Here is a 19,494-nt window from a genome sequence, read left to right as displayed (position 1 = left end):
TTACTGTTCTCTTTTATAAAATTGCAGTTCTTTTTAAGCTATAGTTGATTCATTGGAATTTTTTTTTTAATTTTGTTTTTTATTAGGGAGACCCAAACTGTTGGGGGACTAGGGAATATCTTTTCACTAAAGAAAGTATACTCTTTCAAAGTCTAAACCCAGTATGCTATGACATATTGATATATAAGACTTCCTATTCTAATTGGAGGTATCAAAAGTGTTCATCCCTTTGCTAAGTACTAAAATCGTTCATCAACCCTTCTCCCTCAATTTTGTGGGTTCAGTTACTGTCTCTGTTTTTATCAGATACATGATGCAACTCTGTCACAGAAGCTGCTCTTCTGTGTTTGTTTTCTTCTTGTTAGACTCCAATGTTTGTGTTTTGTTTTGTTTTCTATAGGAATCAGAGACAAAATCTTTAGTCTTTTTTCAGAAAGATAACTCCATTCAGAATGTCAAAGAGCAACAAAACATCTTACAGTCAATGCTGCAGTGGTTGCTGAAAAAGAGGAACCCTGGTTAATTGATTCTTGGATTGTAAACTGGGTGAAGCCACTATGTAAATCAGTATAAATTCTCAAGAAAGCAAAAACTAAATGTACCATATGACCAGCTATAGTACTTCTTGGCATCCCTAAAGGACTTGATATCCTGTCCTCCAAGTACTTGCTTAGCCATATTCCTTAATGCTGTATTCAAAATAGCTAGGAAATAAAATATCCTAAATGTCTTTAAACAGTAGATGATGAAAATGTGTTACATACACTTTATAGAAAACCAGTCATCTGTAAAGAAAAATTAAATGATGAACTTTAAAGGTTAATGGATAGAACTGGGAAAGATGATACTGAAGTAACCCAGAGACAGAAAGACAAATATTACAAGTTCTCTCTCATTGGAGGTTCCTAACATCAAATACATAGATATATGTGTAGTTCTTAACCCTCATCAAAGAAATTTCTCATTTCAACATACAGAGACTATTACAGAAAACCACAACCCATTAAATTACAGAGTTGTGGAGCACAGTCCTAATGAATATATCTACAAAACACATCCAAGGTTCTGGGATCATCTTAGAAAAGTGGCAGAAATATTCTAAGAGCCAGAGGATCAGGAACTTTCCTGTGAGATTGGATCTCTTACTAATGCCAGAAGCTATACCAGTAAATTCTCACCATGAACTGAACAAGTTCAATAACAGGCATGCAGAAGTGCACAAGGGCAAGACCATGCAGCTTCAACCCTACACGAAGAACTGGAGGCAAACAAGATATTCCAAGGGTGGGAGAAATAATCTTCTCTAGGGAAGTGGACACCAAAACCAAATGACCAGCCTTGAAAAATTACATATGAACAACAATATATAGACATAGTGTGCTATATTTAGAAATACATACATTCACATATAAATTCATACATACACATATGCATGTAAGAAAAATTAATGAAAATAGCAGATGGATTTTAAAGAGATCAAGGAGGGATAGAGGGGAAGGTTTGAAAAGAGGAAATGGAAGGGAGAAGTTATGTACTTTTTTATCATCTCAAAAATAAAATAAAAGATACCTGGGCAGTGGAGTAGGTCTATTACTTGGTCAGCTTCTCTTCTCTTTGGACCATGATCTCCATTGTCTACTGTTAAAATCTGATCATTTTTTTCATTACATATAGCTTCATGTTTAAGTTTGTAGGATAGTGCAATGTTTTATTTGTCAAACTGTGCTGCACATGGTGGTTACTTTTATGCGTATGTTTATTTTCTAAAATTATTTTATTTTGAAATGAGAAAATTGTGAGAAACACAAACTGTATTAATAACCCAATCTGTCAGAACTTACTCTTACATCATCCTTCAATGGTGACAGTTCCCTATTGATTCTTGAAAGCTCTATCCCATTTCTTATATTTGGATACAGGAATTAGCCCAAAATTCAACACTTGTTTAGTTCTATACCTTATAAAAGTTGGGTTATTTCTTTTGTTTTGTGTAGCTGAAGTTTTCCTGGTCCCACCCGACTCCTGAGGTTCCCTCACTCCTACAGCCACTCAGCCTCAAATGAACACAAAGAGGCTTAATATTATTTATAACTGCTTGGCCCTTAGCTCAGGCTAACTACTGACTACCTCTTACACTTAAACTCAGCCGGTTTCTGTTCATCTGTATGTCGCCACATTTTCTGTGGCTTCACCTGTGTGCCATTACATGCTGTTCCCTGGATGGCGGGTTGGCATCTCCTGACTCAGCCTTTCTCTCCCAGAATTCTTCTCTCTGCTTATCCCACCTATACTTCCTACCTGGCTACTGGCCAATCAGCATTTTATTTATCACACAATCAGAGCAACACATTCCCAGCATACAGAGAAACATCACTCATCAGTTTTGTTTTCATGTTCAGTTTTTAAAATTCTTTATATATTAATCAGTGTGCGCATAATAGTTATCCCACTAAAAGCAATCAACAGCTATAATGCAATCCACATTCAAATTTCAACAAAATTCTTCACAGAAATTGAAAACACAATCCAATATAGCTAAATCAATCCTGACTAATAAAATATTTTCTGGAAATATCACCATCCCGGATTTCAACTTACATTACAGAGCTCCAGCAATAAAAGTGGCATGATTTTGGCATAAAAGCAGGCTTGTTGATCAATGGGTATGAATTGAAGACCTAGACATAACACTACAACCCTATGGACACCTGGATTTTGGCAAAGAAGCCGAAAATACACACTAGAGAATGTACAGCATCTTCAACAAATAGTGATGCTCGAACTATATAGTCGCATGCAGAAGAATACAAATAGATATATATCTGTTACCCTGAACAACACTTATGTCCAAGTGGATCAAGATTTCATTGGAAAAAACCATATACCCTGAATCTGATAGAAGAGAAAATAGGGAATAGGATTGAAATTATTGACACAGAAAAGGATGTTCTGGACAGGACACACTGATAACATCAAGACCAACAATTAATAAACGGGTCCTCACAAAGCTAAAAAGCTTCTGCATGTCAAAAGTCACAGCCATTAGGACAAAGCAGCAGTCCACATAATGGGAAAAGATCTTCACTGATTGTATGTATATCCAATAGGGGCCTAACATCTCTTCTTTTTATTTTATAAATTTAAGGGAGCATTTTTTTTTGTCTTTGATCCGTGAAGAAATATCTTCTGAAGACCAACAACAGTTTTTGGATGTAATGTTAAAAATACTTCTGTGATAAGTATTAATTTACAGACATGTTCACCTTTTCTAGGATACAGTTAACTTCACAGCTACCTCACTTTAGACATTCATAGCTAAAACTTCTAAATCAGATTTGAAAGTCTGGTCTCAACTCAAATTGCTAAATGTGGAAAATATTTTTAATAATGTTTTTGCTTTTCTTCTCTAAAATTAACTTCATTCATAAAATGTCAAATTAGAGTTTATTAAAGACATAATGTTCTCTAAAGCATGCAGAGAAGTAAAATGGGCTAAACACAGATACAGACCTTTCATAATCTTTCTATCCTGTAAAATAATTTTATTTAAGCAACTCAAGCTAAACAGTAACCTTTGTAGGCAGGGAATGTGGCATGCACAATGAATGATTGCACTTATGTGCTCAATAAGATGAATCAAAAGCTCTTCATATTTTATATAAATGTGAAATAATATTTGTATAATTTTTTCAAGAAGCAGAATTCAATCTCTTACATTTTAAATCATTTTAAATTATGTTTACAGTGAATACATAATAAAATGTCCTAAACAATCTACTCAGAAACTAAGAATCCATTCTAAATTAATTCCATATACATTATAAAATCTCCTGCTTTATACAAAACTTCTTTTCTAAATTGAGTATGTATTCCACATACAAATGTTCACACATACACGCACAAAAGTAAATAGCAATGTGATGATTTAATAATTATGAAGAATGGAAACCCCTAGAAGCTACCTACAGGGCAGGAACTGCATTAAATCATAGTCTTGGGTCATTTCGAACAATTCAGAAGTTACTCATCACCTCTACCTGAAGTGCATAATAATTTCTTTTTTCTTGATCTATATAAATCCTCATATATATATATTTACACACACATACATGGAAGTAAACCCTATTAAGTTAAACAATATATCCATGTCAGTAACACAGATGAAGCTAAATTCCTGCTTTATGTATATTTACTAAAATATATGCAATTCTTAGTCTTCCAGCCATGTACTATGTTGTAGACATTTTGCAAACACTTGAAAAAAGCTATGACTAAAGAGTTAATTTCTATATTCTTTGACCATCCTTTCTTGTGTTCTTAGGTGGACAGTGAATAAACAGACAAGTAATTTAAATTATTCTAAAAGATACTAAGTGATATGATTTAATATGGACAAATAATGACTATTTTAAAGAATTATTTCTTGAATATGTAAATTACATTAATATTTCTATTCTTTTCATGATTTTTGGTTGTATTTTAAATTAGCTCTCTATGACAAATTCTAGTCACAAAATCTATTAAAATTCTACTTTTCAATTAAATTTTATTTAAAATAATTGTACTCTTTTATCTTAAAATGAAATTGTTACAGAAAACAAAGTACAACTGAAAATTTGGAAATTTACCATCAACATTTTTTTTCTTCTCTACAGGTTTAGAAATGGTGTCTAGAATGTATCGTAATCCTTTCTTTGTGAATGGTCCCTGTAAATTGACATGAAGTTTGTGAGATGGATGCATATGGCACTGAACCATAGTTGAGGAAGTCATTTAATTAACTCTTTTAGATTTAGAATTTATTGAACCAAAAGCTCTTCGTTTTCTAAAACCATTCACACTTTTGCTTGTATATATCAGATGGACACTGAATTGATTAATACTTAGTTTGAAGTCATTTTTTACCACTCCAGTCTGCAGTAGAAACTATAAGAATCATTTATTTGTTTAAAATATGGTATAAATTGGGTATTATAATTGTTTTGTTCTGTTAGACTTACTGAGAAAGAAATATGAGAGTGTACCTTAATTCACAGAGTGTGTTGATTACTCCATGACAGACCATAATATAAATAGAAAATTCTGGAGGAACTTCTAAAAGAGAGCATCCTTCTGCCTTGAGCAACAGCATCAATGTCCTTCAAGAGATATCTCACAGATTCTGAGTTTACCTTTCAGTTCTCTATAGTAGGAATCTAGGTTTCGCCTTTGGCACCAATTAATGGTGATCACACTCTTAGGGTTTTCCTTTCCTTTTAGGTAGTCAGACTCTGCCAGTATACCTAGGAAAAGTGATGAAATTATACCCTGCCATTATATTATTAGTGCATTGGTAAAATTTGGTCTTATAAGCTTGAGAGAAATCAGTATTCCAATTTGCTACTGCAATATTTCTGAAGAGAAGCTAAGAATCTGTGTGCTGGTGTAGTTTGTATTGCCTTTTCTTTTAACCCAGGAAGCCCATACTTACCATGTTGCTGTGGATATCACTCTATATAAATAAACACTGATTGGCCACGAGCCATGTGGCGAAGTATAGATTAATAGAAGTGGGCTAAATATAAGAGTAAGAGCTAGATAATGATAGGCCTGAACTAATGGCCAAGCAGTTTAAATAATGTAAGAGTCTGTGTGTTTATTTTATAAGTGGGCTCTGGAACTGGTGGGACTTGGCTGGAGCTGGAGAGAAATTCTCCAGCTATACCATGTGAATATACTTATAAATACATATATAGCTTTTATCATTATGTGCATATTTTATGGTGGGTTGAATTATGGAATAGATTGTTGTAGTTTCTTTAACATTATCATAGTAATTTATCTCATTTTCTCTCTTCAGGTTTTTTATTACTAGTAAAATTTGCTAGAAAAATATTCTTATAAATTCTTTCAGAAATAATTATTTTGATTTTTTTCCTATAAAGACTTACTACGGTAAATTTAGATTCACAGCAAAACTTAATACTAGAATTTCCCAAGAAACCATTTTCTACTCACTCATAGCTTCCACAATAGTCAACAGTCAAAAGCAAGTGGTACATTTTCACAATTGGTAGACCGATATATACACATCATTGTCACCCAAGATTATAGCTCATTTTAAACACTCTTCTTGACATTGCACTTTCCATAGTTCTGGACAAACATAGTGGCATGTATTAACTATTATAATATCAAGTAGAACAGTTTCAGTATTCTAAGACTTTCTGATGGTTATTTCATGCATTTTCCTGCTTCCTAACTGCTGGAAAACCTTGATTTTTTATTGTCTTTATAATCTCTGTTCCCTTCTCCAAATGTAATTTTTCTGGAAAGACACAATATGTTAACTTTTCAAATTGTCATCTGTCATTTACCAATATATAGTTCTTGCCACTGCACTTTCTCCTGGCTCAATATCTCAGCACTCGGGAGGCAGAGCCAGGCGGATCTCTGTGAGTTCGAGGCCAGCCTGGTCTCCAAAGCGAGTTCCAGGAAAGGCGCAAAGCTACACAGAGAAACCCTGTCTCGAAAAACCAAAAAAAAAAAAAAAAAAAAAAAAAAAAAAAAAAAAAAAATCTCATGATTTTAGCCTTGAACAATACCATATTGTGTGGACATAGTGTGTTTTATTTATGCATCCAACTTCTAAAAAGCATCTAGGTCATATTTTGCCAATCACTGGAAAGTTGTTTTATAGAGCGGTCTTCCAGGACTTCTATTCATGTTTCTTACATTCTTTTAGGTTAAAAACTAAGAAGTGAAAGTGCTGAGATACATAATAAGGGTATATTTGGTGTTTCAAGAAACTACCCCATCTTTCCAATTGGCTGGCATGTTCTGCATTCCAACTCACAAGGAAAGCCCCTGCTCCACATGTCTGCATGCATTGGTCTAATTTTTTTGCCTTGAATTTTGCTCCTGAAGATGTCTGTGGGTGGTTAATTGATATTTGATCCCATATTTATCTATATTTACACTCTCTGGTTTTCCTTAGTTGTGAAGTTTTTTAGATTTTACCAGCTCGGTGTTTTCTTATTGCTGACTTCAATTGTTATGCACATACTTGAGAAATTTTGGAATTTCAAAAGCAAAACAAATGGAATAAGATGAAAGTTTATGAGAAAGAATGATATATTTCCCTAGGAAATTATGTGGGAAAATATATTAATCAAGATATTTAAAAGTCATTATGTTCTTAATAAACAGGTTTTATACAATAAGATATAATTTATTGTCAGATTCCTAGGAATGGTGATCACCCTGGTGTTTGGGGGAAAATTATTACATTTTAATAGTTTAATTTTCTTTCCTTAGAAGAAAAAATCATTTATAAAACCTGATCTTTACCTATTAACATCTGGTTAACTATTTTTCCCAACACTGGTTACACAGTTTTTTTTCTGTATCTTATGATTTTGCATAAAAATATATTTATAAACAAATATCTTGAATTTTCTGTCTAAGGAAAAGGATTAATTCCAAAGATAATAGTGCACATGTTGTAAGTGGTGGATTTCTTTTATTCATCCTCTTCAAGTTCGAGTTTCTGTCATTTATTTTGTGATATATTTATTCTCTATTCTTACATAGTGGAGTGGGCCAAGCTTCCCGCTCATCTAGTTCTCCAATTATTTCCACCAAAACCACTGAGTCAGCCATTTTTTATTCCTGTGCTTTTGGTGACATGTTTAAACTTTTCCAAACTTTAGGTTATTGGGAAGATCTATTACCGTCTCTAGTCAAAACCTAAATCTTTCTGTCCCTGACAGGAAGAGGTCTTCCTGTTCTCAGACCTTGTCTTTTCGTCTGGGCATGCAGCTGCTCCTTATTGGGGTGCTATTTCTGACACTTCATTCTCCTTTAGGGTATGATTTTAAATGAAAGTGATGATTTTTCTCAAACTTGCCTGCTCAGTGATATCCATCTTGTACATGCATAGTGTCATCTACTTTGTGGTTTATGACACTTCTGAATGAAATAAAATTTGATTTTTCTGATTCATAGTTTGCATTTTTCCAGTACAGTTTTTTTTCTGTGTAAATATAATATGAGTTTTAGAGATAGTAACGGCTATGAGAAAAGGAAATACTATTGACTGAGACCAAGTTTGTATTAATTGTTATGCTAATCACTTACACAGAGTTGCACAATTACATCTTATGCTAAAGCTTATGAAAGACACTATTACTGGTCACTGCCTCATGAAGCTATATTTAGCAAAGAATGACGTATGTCTGAATCACCTTTTTATAGCAAGTTGTATTACCCATATGTATCACAGAAAACCTTGGAATTTTGGTGACCTTTGGTATAATAGAAAAGTAATATATTTGATACACTTAATTTGATAAGATTGAAAATATCATTGAGCCTGTGAAATCATCAAGATTCATGTAAATAAACATGTCCACCTCTGACTTATTAAGTTTCCCTGTGTCACTTTATAGTTCTTTCCTCTATAATTGCTTCCAAACATCAGTTAGTTTGTTTCTAATCCCTGCACACAAATTTGTATTGCTAAAGTTTTATACAAGTAAAGTCAGAAAGCATGTGCCATTTTTAAATATACTATAATTTTTAGTATTCTGTGGGTGTGCAAATGGATACTTATGTTTATATATGTATTGTATGCAGACATAATTTATTGCCTAATTTGTGTTTATCTAATAACTACCTTTTGCAATTATAGCCACTTGTTTTCTCCTCCCTGTATCTCTTTGTTAAAGTATTTAGACCTTTGGTTTATTTGTTTACTGGTTATTTGTTACTGTACGGTAAAATTGCCTATAAATTGTAAACACAAGTCCTCTTTAATATCATAATCTTCTAATATTTTCTTCCTGTGTAAGATTGGCTATTTTAATGTTTCATATTCTTATAAAGTTCAGTTTTTGTTTTACTTGCGTTATTGCTTGATTTTTTTTAATTATATGAAATACTCAGTAGCTATAGTAACCCAGTGTTTTTATTTTTACAACTTATTTATTTCCATAGTTCTACACGGGTCTTTTAAGTCTACTTTTATGTTTTAAGTTTGTTTAGAAGTATGAAGTAATGGGCAAACTGATATTGGAAGGTCTGTACAGGAAATGAAGCACATAGTCATTCCTGGAAAAGCTGTGCTTCCTGGATGCATTTGTGGAAACAGGTTTTTAAAAGGTTCAGATCAAATCAAATTATTCAAAAATTTCAAATTTCAAGAGGTAAGATTCTATACATATTGATTCATTTAAAGGAGAACAAGCGAGTCTAAAATTGCTCTTTGGTTTCCCAGTGTTTTACAGAGTTTATCCAAATTTCCAGGCAGTTCCAAACCAAACCATCACTACACAACATGTCTCTACATGGTTCAAAGTTTCTTAAAGCCTACTCAGTCAGCCACATGTGCATGAACACATTTGGCCCTGTGACAAATTAGCCAGAATGCTTGATGGCAGACAGATAAGTTTGAAGCCATGCGGTTTATGTAGTTTTCGAATTTCTTTTTTGTTCATTCTTAGGAAATGAATTTTCAAAGTTATACCATGTAAAATCTAGATGCATCTCTTGTTGGAGTGTCTTTAAGGAACTCATGATAATTTTAAATGATTCCTATGGAAACCAAAGAGAATTTAATTCTTGGATATCGTAGAGAAGCACTACAGGAAAAAAAATTAAATATCCAATATGTCTATTGCAAGTGAAAAGGAAGAATGGGGTTATTAATACTTTTGCTTCAAAGATGGAGTCAAAACCCTGGGGGTACATCCTCTTTACACTACATATGACCGCAATTGTGATCATATTGCATGTGATTACAATTAAGAATAAAATGAATCACACGGTAAAAATCTCTTCATTCTGAATTGAAAATAGCACCCTTAATTTCACTTTAATGAAGATCATATTACGTGTAAATTATTCCAGTGTAGCAGAGCAGCTATTATCATCCACTGCTTTTAGTAATTACCCATAGCATAAATGTTCTCTAATAGAATATTCCACATACTAATGGCTATTGTATTATTTCAGGGCCACAGTAATGTAATTTTTTAATGAGAATTCCAGGGGAGACAACTAAACTGAAAGTTACTGAATCTTCCAGGGGCTTTGCTGCTGATAAAATTAGATCAGGTTTTTCTTCCAATGATACATAAAAGCCTATGAATATTTTGATCTTAAAATATCTCTTTAGTATTTTCTTTAGAGAGTTTATATGTCAGTTTTCTATTCAATGCCTATAATCTACATGTAAGTAGTATAATTTACTCCCCAAAGCTAAATAGCAGCTATGAAAAATATAGTTTCTTAATTCAATGTATAAGTCTATATTAACAACAATTCATGTGAATCAAACTTACTCAGACACAGGGGAAAATGGACCAAATTTTGATCCTTTCTCTGACACTTTTCTCCTCTCCTAATTGAAGAACTTCTTCATTTGAGGATAAGGATTTTGTTAAGTTGATTGTTATTTACCTTAATGTTAGTCTCTGAAATTATAGAAATGTGTTGTGGGCATTGATGTGAAACATCAGCCTGAAATAACAAAGTCTGCTAATATACAGGATGAAAGTGGAATAGCCCACATTAGATATTCTTTTGCAATTTTGTGTATACTTGGTGACTATAGCAACAGCTTTGCAAAGCTATAGATCTAGGAGAACGCTGGTAACTACTGAAAATATTTATTGTTGATTGACTTTGAATTGGGAAAGTCCATGACTTGAGGTCAACTGTAAGAGAAAAACCCCTGAGGAGGAAATTTATCTATTATTTGAGGTAAGAAACAGGAAAATTGCTACCAGAAGCATATATGTTCTTACCAGCTTCATTATTCATACCCCAGAAAGCACAATAATGATGTTCAGATAGTAAAGGAAACACACAACACATATTTAGATATGTGTGCTCGGGCAAATGTAATGCCAAGAAAGTAGATGAGTGGATATATTCTCACACATAAGGCACATAGTAGTTTTATATGATTTAGGTACTAATAGCAAAGAACATTTAGCTTTTGAATGTTAGCAAAAGTAGCATTGCCTCCTGTAAATAATAACCTCGTCAATTTGTTACAAAGTGAGCCTTTTCAGATAATGCACCCCAAAGGCACTGATAACCGGGCAGAGGAATTAAACAACAAAAACAAAAACCTGGTATTTTCTTCTTAACAAGGAATAGTTTAAAGCATGTTTCTAGTCTTTCTCTAACAAAATAGTTCCTTGATTTATCTTAACTGATGAACAATGGTTATGAATCAATGACAGTCACAATAAAGTTATTTTTAATGGGGCTCATTAGAGATAAAGCAGCATTTTAAAAAATGAGTACCTAGATTAAAGTGATATCTAATTGCAAAAGATGTCATTGTCCTTAACATATAGAAAAAATGATGATTTGAAATAAGGTGCTGTCGCTAGAGTTTTCCTGCCTGGCCCACGGTCAGGATAAATCTCTCACACCTGCCAGTCCCACAGCCATTCAGACCCAACCAAATAAACATAGAGACTTATATTGGTTACAAACTGTATGGCCATGGCAGGCTTCTTGCTAACTGTTCTTACAGCTTAAATTAATGCATTTTTATTAATCTATACCTTGCCACGTGGCTTGTGGCTTACCGGTACTTTACATCTTCCTTGTCCTGATGGCGGCTGGCAGTGTCTCTCTGACTCAGCCTTCCACTTCCCAGCTCTATTCTCCTCCTTGTCCCGCCTACACTTCCTGCCTGGCCACTGCCAATCAGTGATTTATTCATTGACCAATCAGCAACACATTTGACATACAGACCATCCCACAGCAAGGTGCTTCATGTATTTCTCTTTGAATTACCAAACCAAGAGTGTAGTACAATTTGACAGCAAATTGAGAAGTCCACGTGTTATATTTTTGTGTCCCGACTAAAAACTAAGGTTGCTTTTTCTAAGACATTCTAACAATGAAGACCATGTTTTAGTTATTCAAACCTCCCATGAATAAAAGGACTTACTTTAAGTTGGATTTCACCAGCTGTATTAATTTCAGACTGTGTGTCTCCTTTCTTTGGTTTCCTCTATTGATTTTGGAAAAAAGAGAATGCTTTTTTGATTAGAATGAAAGTGTATACTCCAGCCAATTTTGATATTTAATTTTCAAGCAGCTTCATATAATGTCCTCCTCCTTTGATCTAACAATGAAAATGTGTCAGTATATTCTCATTACAGCAGTGACGTTTGAAAATGTATCAGTATATTCTCATTACAGCAGCGACATAAAGCAGCCCAAGACCCCTGGGGCTGGGAGAGCTTGGTGCGTGTGCAATGAGAACCTGTACTCTCAGCACTGTGCAAGGAGTACACTGTAGGTCTAAGCTGCCTTCTGCAACTAAACTCAGCTTAAAAACAGATGGACTCAGTGGTTATAACATTGGGGAGGGGTGGTGAGAGGCACAGAAAGATGATCAGAATGCAAGTAAATAATAATCGTGCTTTCAAACTTTCTGTTCACTTTAAAATGATGTAAAAGCAACTAGTAACCATTAAAATTAGAACTCCTTTTTAACTCAAAGAAAATCAGAAAGTAAGCTTTTTTTTGGGGGGGGGTTGTTGTTTGTTTTGTTTACTTTTCCTCAAAAGAAAAATGGAAAATGTGTATATTATATTTTTTAAATGATCCCATGTATCTCAGAAATATCTTCAAATGGTGTTCCTACATGTGGTGGTAAGTATAAGAGTTCAGTGATTTTCAGTGTGTTGAGACTCATCCTTCCACAGGAGCTGTTCAAAGGCTGTTTTCTATGCCCATAAGTGAGACTCATTTGGCTATTGCTGTAAGGTCATCCTGAATTCAGAGTAGGTGCCATGTCCAATGATGGATGCCCAGAAAAGGAATAACTCTGTGAAAAAGCACAAGAGCTGAGGCAGGGCCTGGAATGAAGTGTCTGCAAGCCATACACTCAGCAGCTTCCCAAGCTCTCAGAAGCTTGGAGTGAGGCCTTGAAGAGAAAGCCTTCCAGAGGAACAGAACCCACTGATAACTTGAGCTCAGACTTCCTGAAGCAGGCATGCCAAGAGGATAAATTTCAGTTATTTAAACCACTGACTTTATGGTAACTCTTGATGAGAGTTCAAGAAAGCACAGTAGACTTACATAACTCTAAATGAAAGGACAAATGATATCAGTTTTAGTTGATGAGTATAATTCAAATATCAGAGAGCAGTGCCAATAGTCCCAGAACCATGCCTGGATGCATTTGTACAGGGCCTCAGAGCTGACCACCTATATTTTCTGGGAGAATCCAGAGCCTGGTCTAGAACCACTCGGAAGAAAATCACTAGGGAAGGAAACAAAGGATCCAGACACCATTTTCAGAAGGCAAAATGAAGCATAATGAATCTACCTTTGATCCTTTGGCAGGAAGGACTGTGGAATCCCTTCTGAAGAGGCTTCATGTCTTCAAATTGACATTCCTAGTGCTGGCAAATAAATTTGAATCAATCTTTTGAGCAAATTTTAAGTCTTCTGATATATGAGCTTTTTTTTTTTCTCACTTAAAACTGGATTGCTGCATTCTTCTCCAAAAATTATCTTCTAATAAGTCATCATGTGGAGTGGCAGTTTATTGGATCTTCATGGTCATTTCAGTCTTTGTGACCAAAGAGTACTAGGAAACTTTTCAAAATATACTACTGAGAAAAATGAACAAATGAAAACCATATGTGGTTTGTTCTTGTTTATCATGAACACAAGCATTTGGTACAAACCCAGGTTTTTCCATTTTTACATATAACCCACTGAATTATAATCCGTGATCTCTGATACCTGATGTGGTTATTATGAACATGCAGTTCCACAAGACAGTGGCTTAAAATCAAAGATCTGACAGATTTTGAGACATATATTGTCATTGCTATAGGAAAAATGGATGTGAGGAAAGAATGTCCTATATTACAGGGTGTGAATTTTTATAAACGTTGAGCAGCCTGGTTTCCTGGTAGACAATTCAAGTTTTGCTCAGGAATGTACCTTTGAGGTCAATGTTCATCCTGTTTTTTTTTTTTTCTTTTTTTTTTTCCTCAGCATCTGCAGAGTCCCTCTGCCTGCTGCTTGAACAGTTGCTAATGAATGAAGATCACCCCAGCCTCCCCCCCTGCTGCTGCTCATTTGCCCATTAGCATCTGCTTAAGCAGCAGGCTGGGGGAAGCTCTGGTGCCCAATCAATGTAGCTGATGAGAGTTAGGGTAGGGAGGCCTCTGTTGCCAACAGAGCCAGAACATAAATCAACTCCAATCTTGGCAAAGGTTATTAATCTTTGGAGGGTGACTTATATATCACAGTGTTGGGGTGGAGAAAAGCTATCCTTGACATTTGTGAGAAACAAAATAAAGCTAAAACGGTATTATTTGCTCACTTGGGCAAAGCCTTTGGACCTTCTATCACTTTTACCAGGTAAAAAGTAATTGACAATTATATTCAAATATTATCTTATTTTTAGCTATGTGCCCATATATAAAACAATCCTACAAAGAAAACACACTTAAGACTTCATGAGAGTGAGTTACTTTGTTGTTATGTAAAGCACAAGCTCAGTTAATTGTTTAATTTGAACTCAGGTGACTGCCTCAAGCTCTTTATATTACTTTCAAACTTTCAAATGTAAAAGCAGGGTAGGTAATGACAGTTGGTTAGAAACTGAAAGTGAAGATATATTCCACTCTGGTGACATTTACTAGCTTTGCCTTACCCAGAATGGTCTAAGTTAACACCAATCAAAGACAGGATGTCTGCACAAAAGCCTAACATGTGAGCAAGAGGGCTGGCACAAGTGCAGGTGAGGCAAAAGTAGAGTATTACTGGAAACTTGACATGATTTAAGCTGTACAGAAAATGCGGATTTATAAAAATGATCCCGTGTTTAAATGTATAGTATACAATGGGAAGTGAGAAACGTAAAAAATTAGTCTGTGAATGAAAAGTTATTCTCTTGTAGAAGAGATTTTTAATGCTGTCTGATGAGTAGCATTCAAAGAGATTCACTGAGAACTGGTGTTAAGTGTCTTACAAATTATAGGTACTTCATAGAAAAATAACTATATTTTCTTCAGTCATCTAGGACCAAGTGTGGTGCTTTGCAGTTCCCACTGGGTATATTAGATATCTATGAACCAGCCTGTAGCTGGAGAATTTTTCTCCAGCTCCCACCGCCAAATCCCGCCAGTTCTGGAGCCCACTTATAAAATAAACACACAGACTCTTACATTATTTAAACTGCTTGGCCATTAGCTCAAGCCTATCATTGTCTAGCTCTCACTCTTATATTCAGCCCATTTCTATTAATCTTTACTTTGCCACATGGCTCGTGGCTTACCGGTACTTTACATCTTCCTTGTCCTGGCGGCGGCTCCGGCCGGTCCCCCTTTCCTTCCTCCTTCCTCAATTCTCCTCTCTCCTTGTCCCGCCTGTACTTCCTGCCTGATCACTGGCCAATCAGTGCTTTATTTATATAGAGCGATATCCATAGCACCAGCCTCCTTTCAGGAAGGTTTCAGGTGGTTATGGGGATTCAGTTCTCATATAAAACAGAATGCTGACATAGAAATACAGAAATATATACTACTTTGATATACAAGGTAATACTGTCTATTCTAATATGCAAACCTTTAGTGAACTGGAGTATATATGTTCATTTCTGAGCACTCCAATAATCTCATTATAAGCTAGTGTGTAGAGATTTACTTAATTTCACTCTAAAATAGCATGGTTGCTTTAAAAATGGTTTATGAGAGGAATATTTTAAGATTTAGTATTAATTTCTAATATTAACAAAAAATTAATTCTAGTATTGCTAGCAGGTTAAGGAAACCAATGACATAGATAACAGTTTATCTTATTGGCCACCAAAATATCATACCTCTGCAACAATTTTACACATGATCCAACTGACCATCAGATATTAAATATTTATCTATGCATAAAATAATTTTAAATGCAACAATTACAATTTTAAAAATAGAAAAAAAACATGAGTCCTATAAACATTTTGTTTAGGATGGCACACAGATTTTCTTTTTGTACTGATTGCAATCTAATTTGACTTTCAGAGTAAAAGTAATTTTAAAAAGGAATTTCAAAATTTAGAAATACCTGCAGTCTCCATGCATATAAAAATGCCTAATTCCAACAAACAAAATACCATCAAATGTTAATGAGTGTGAAACTATTCAAATATGTGCTGACATGAACAATTATTTAAGGCCTACTTTAACTTGTTTAAAAATTTAATTAGTTCTTTGAGAATTTTGCAGTTTTTTAAATTAATTCTTTAATAATTTTATACAACCTGTATTGATCATACTGTCCATCCAAAAACTCTTGATTCACTTCCTTTCCCTACTCACTCAACCTTCCATTCTTTTTATTTTTTAAGCCCTTGTGCTCCCTAAATATTCTTGGATGTATAATCTTCCAACCTTAATTGTGGGCTTACCAAGGGATCCACTCTTAGGAAAAGCTGCCCCCCCCCCCCCCCCCAGCTAACGGTTGCCTATATTTCCATGGCTAATGGTGGAATTTTGTAGCCAATTCCATCTCCATTCTGGGATTTGGTATGACTTGAACTTGTATAAGTCTTATACATGCTATCACAACTATTGTGAATTCATTTGTGTGGATGCCCTACTGTGTCCAGAAGACACAGTTTCATTATAGTTTTCTACTATGTCTAGCTGTTACAATCTTTCTCTTCCTCTTCCACAATAATCCCGATCCCTGGTAGAAAGGATGTCAACATTTTGTAGTCTTTTATTACCTGTATTGGCCAGTTGTGGATCTCTGTGGCAATCACCATCTACTGAAAGTAGAAGAATGTTAGATGGGGGTTGAGAGAGGAATTATCTATGGATATAAGTCATTAGGAGTCAACTAAATGCTGTATCAATTTAGCAGAATATCAGTGGCAGGTTCTACCCTAGAACCTGTGACTTGTCTAGGATATGTTCTTGACTATATAACAAAGATGCAGGTATGGGTTTTATCTTGTGAAGTGGGCTTTTATCCAGGCAGAAACTGGTAGATTACACCAACGATATTCAAGTCACTATTACAGCACAGGCATGTTTTGCCAAACCAGTCATTGTTGCATCTTACAGGAGTCCTATCTAGGTATGAGTGATGACTAATTTTCTCTTCCAGTATCATGTCTAGCACTTTCCAGCAATATGAAAGCTAGCCAGTAGGGGGTGGAACTTCCAATTCAGTACTAACTGAATTCCTGCCTGCCCTATGATTTAAGTATGTGATTGGTTCAGGAATTAGATCTTATTGTCAAGATCTAGTGGGGAATAAAGAACATGCTAATAGCTTATAATGGTTTTAGAATCAATGTTATCTCACTGGCCAGCAAATCCAAAGGAAGAAATCCATTCTAATTTGGCATCATAGCTTTCTGTGTGTGTGTGTGTGTGTGTGTGTGTGTGTGTGTGTGTGTGTGTGTGTGTGTGTGTGTCTGTGTGTGTGTAATAGCTTTCCATATGAATCTTTTGAAAGATAACTTATCTTTTTCCATATTCTTATGTCACCAATGGGTATTAAAAATGAAACAAAATCTGAAGATTCTCTGCTAATATGGACAAGTGAAAGAAAACATGATATTGTTTTTCTTGATCTGAGTTATATCACCCAGAATGTTGGTTTCTGACTCTTCCAATTCACCTAAATTTTCACAATATTGTTTTTCTTAACAATTGAATAATATTCCACTGCATAGATATACCACATTTCTATTATCTGGTCACCAGCTGATGGACATCTAGGTTGTTTCTATTTCCTTGCTGTTGTGAACAGAGCAGCAAAGATCATGGATGAGCAGTTATTGCTGTAGTAGGATATGAGGTCATTTATTCATACATCCAAAACTGGTGTAGCTATATTATGTAGTCACTCTAACTTCAACTTTTTGAGGGCCCTCCACGCTGATTTCCATAGTGGTTGTTGCAGTTTGCACTCCCACTTGCACTGTATCAGTCTTCTCCCTCCCGTGGATCCATCGGAGCATTTGTCTTCATTTGTCATTTGGATCCTCACCATCCTAACTGGAGTGAGATGAAAACTCAAAGTATTTTTAATTTGCATTTCTCCAAAGGCTAAGGATGTTAACATTTTTAAATGTTTCTCAGCCCACTTACATTTCATCTTTCAAGAATGCTTTGTTTAGTTCCACTCCTCGTTTTTAAATTGGGCTGTTTGTCTTGATTATTGTTTTTGAATTATTTGTGTATTCTACATACTAAACTTCCTTCAGTTGTACAACTGGTTGAGGTTTTTTTGTTTTGTTTTGTTTTGTTTTTCCCATTCTGTGGGCTGTCTCTCCAACTGAATGTTGGTGTTCTTTGTTGTATGAAACATTTTTAGTACCATGAGCTCCCATTTTTGTTTTGCTTTTTGATCTTAATGCCTGTGCTACCTTAGTCTTGTCTGGAGAGGTCTTTCCTGTGTCAGTAAGTTTATGCCTATTCTGGAATTTCTCCTCTTTCTGGCTCAGAGTGTCAGGTCTTATGTTGATTTCCTTGATGTACTTGGAATTGCATTTTTTTTATAGGGTGAGAGACAGGTATCCTGTTCCATTCGTATAAACATAGCTATATACTTTGATCAACACCATTCGTCGAAGATGCCTTTTGTCCATTGTGTATTGTTGTCTTGTACCATAGCTCTGTAGTATAACTTGAAATCTGACACAGTGATATCTCTAGCAGTTTGTTGTTAAGGATGGCTTTGTATATGCTAGGCGTTTTCTATTTCCGTGTGAAATTTACTACTAGTTTTTTTTTTTTTCAATTTCAGTGAAGAAATGTGTTGTAATTTTGATAATAAAGATGAATGTCTAGGCTACTTTAGGTAGAATGGCCATTTTAATAACATTAATTCAACGAATCCAAGATCAAGGGAGGTTTTTCTACTTCTTGCTATCCTTGTCAATTTATTTTGGCAGTGTTGTAAAGTTTTTCTTGGGCATGTCTTTTACTTTCTGAGATTTAATTCGTGATATTTTATTATTTTAATGTTGTGAATGGTATATGTTTCTTGATTTCTCCCTTGTTGTGTTTGCCATTGTTTATAGAAAGGCTACTGATTTGTGTGTCAATTTTGTATCCTGTTACTTTGCTAGTGTATGTTTTCACCTGTAGGAGGCTCTAGTACATTTTAAACCATATTTTATGTATAGAATCATATCACCTGCTAATAAAAATGCTTTGACTTCCTCCTTTCCCATTTATATTTACTGTATCACCCTCACATGTCTATTGGCTTAGATAAGACTTCAACTATTATGTTGAACAGGATGAGATGTAGTGAAGAACCTTGTTTCATTTTGAATGAAATGGAAATGCTTTGAGTTCTTCTCTATATAAGATGATATAAGCTGTGAGTTTCCCATTTACTGCCTATATTGTGTTGAGACACATCTTCTAGAATGCCATTGTCTTCAAGACTTTTACCATGAATGAATGGCCAATTTTGTCAAAGGCTTTTTCAGTATATAATAAAATGATC

This window comes from Peromyscus californicus, unplaced genomic scaffold (assembly GCF_007827085.1).
Source record: "Peromyscus californicus insignis strain IS unplaced genomic scaffold, ASM782708v3 Scaffold_5__1_contigs__length_169319896, whole genome shotgun sequence".
Lineage (NCBI taxonomy): Eukaryota > Metazoa > Chordata > Mammalia > Rodentia > Cricetidae > Peromyscus > Peromyscus californicus.
The sequence above is the reverse complement of the archived record's forward strand: the minus strand, read 5'-3'. Positions refer to the sequence as shown.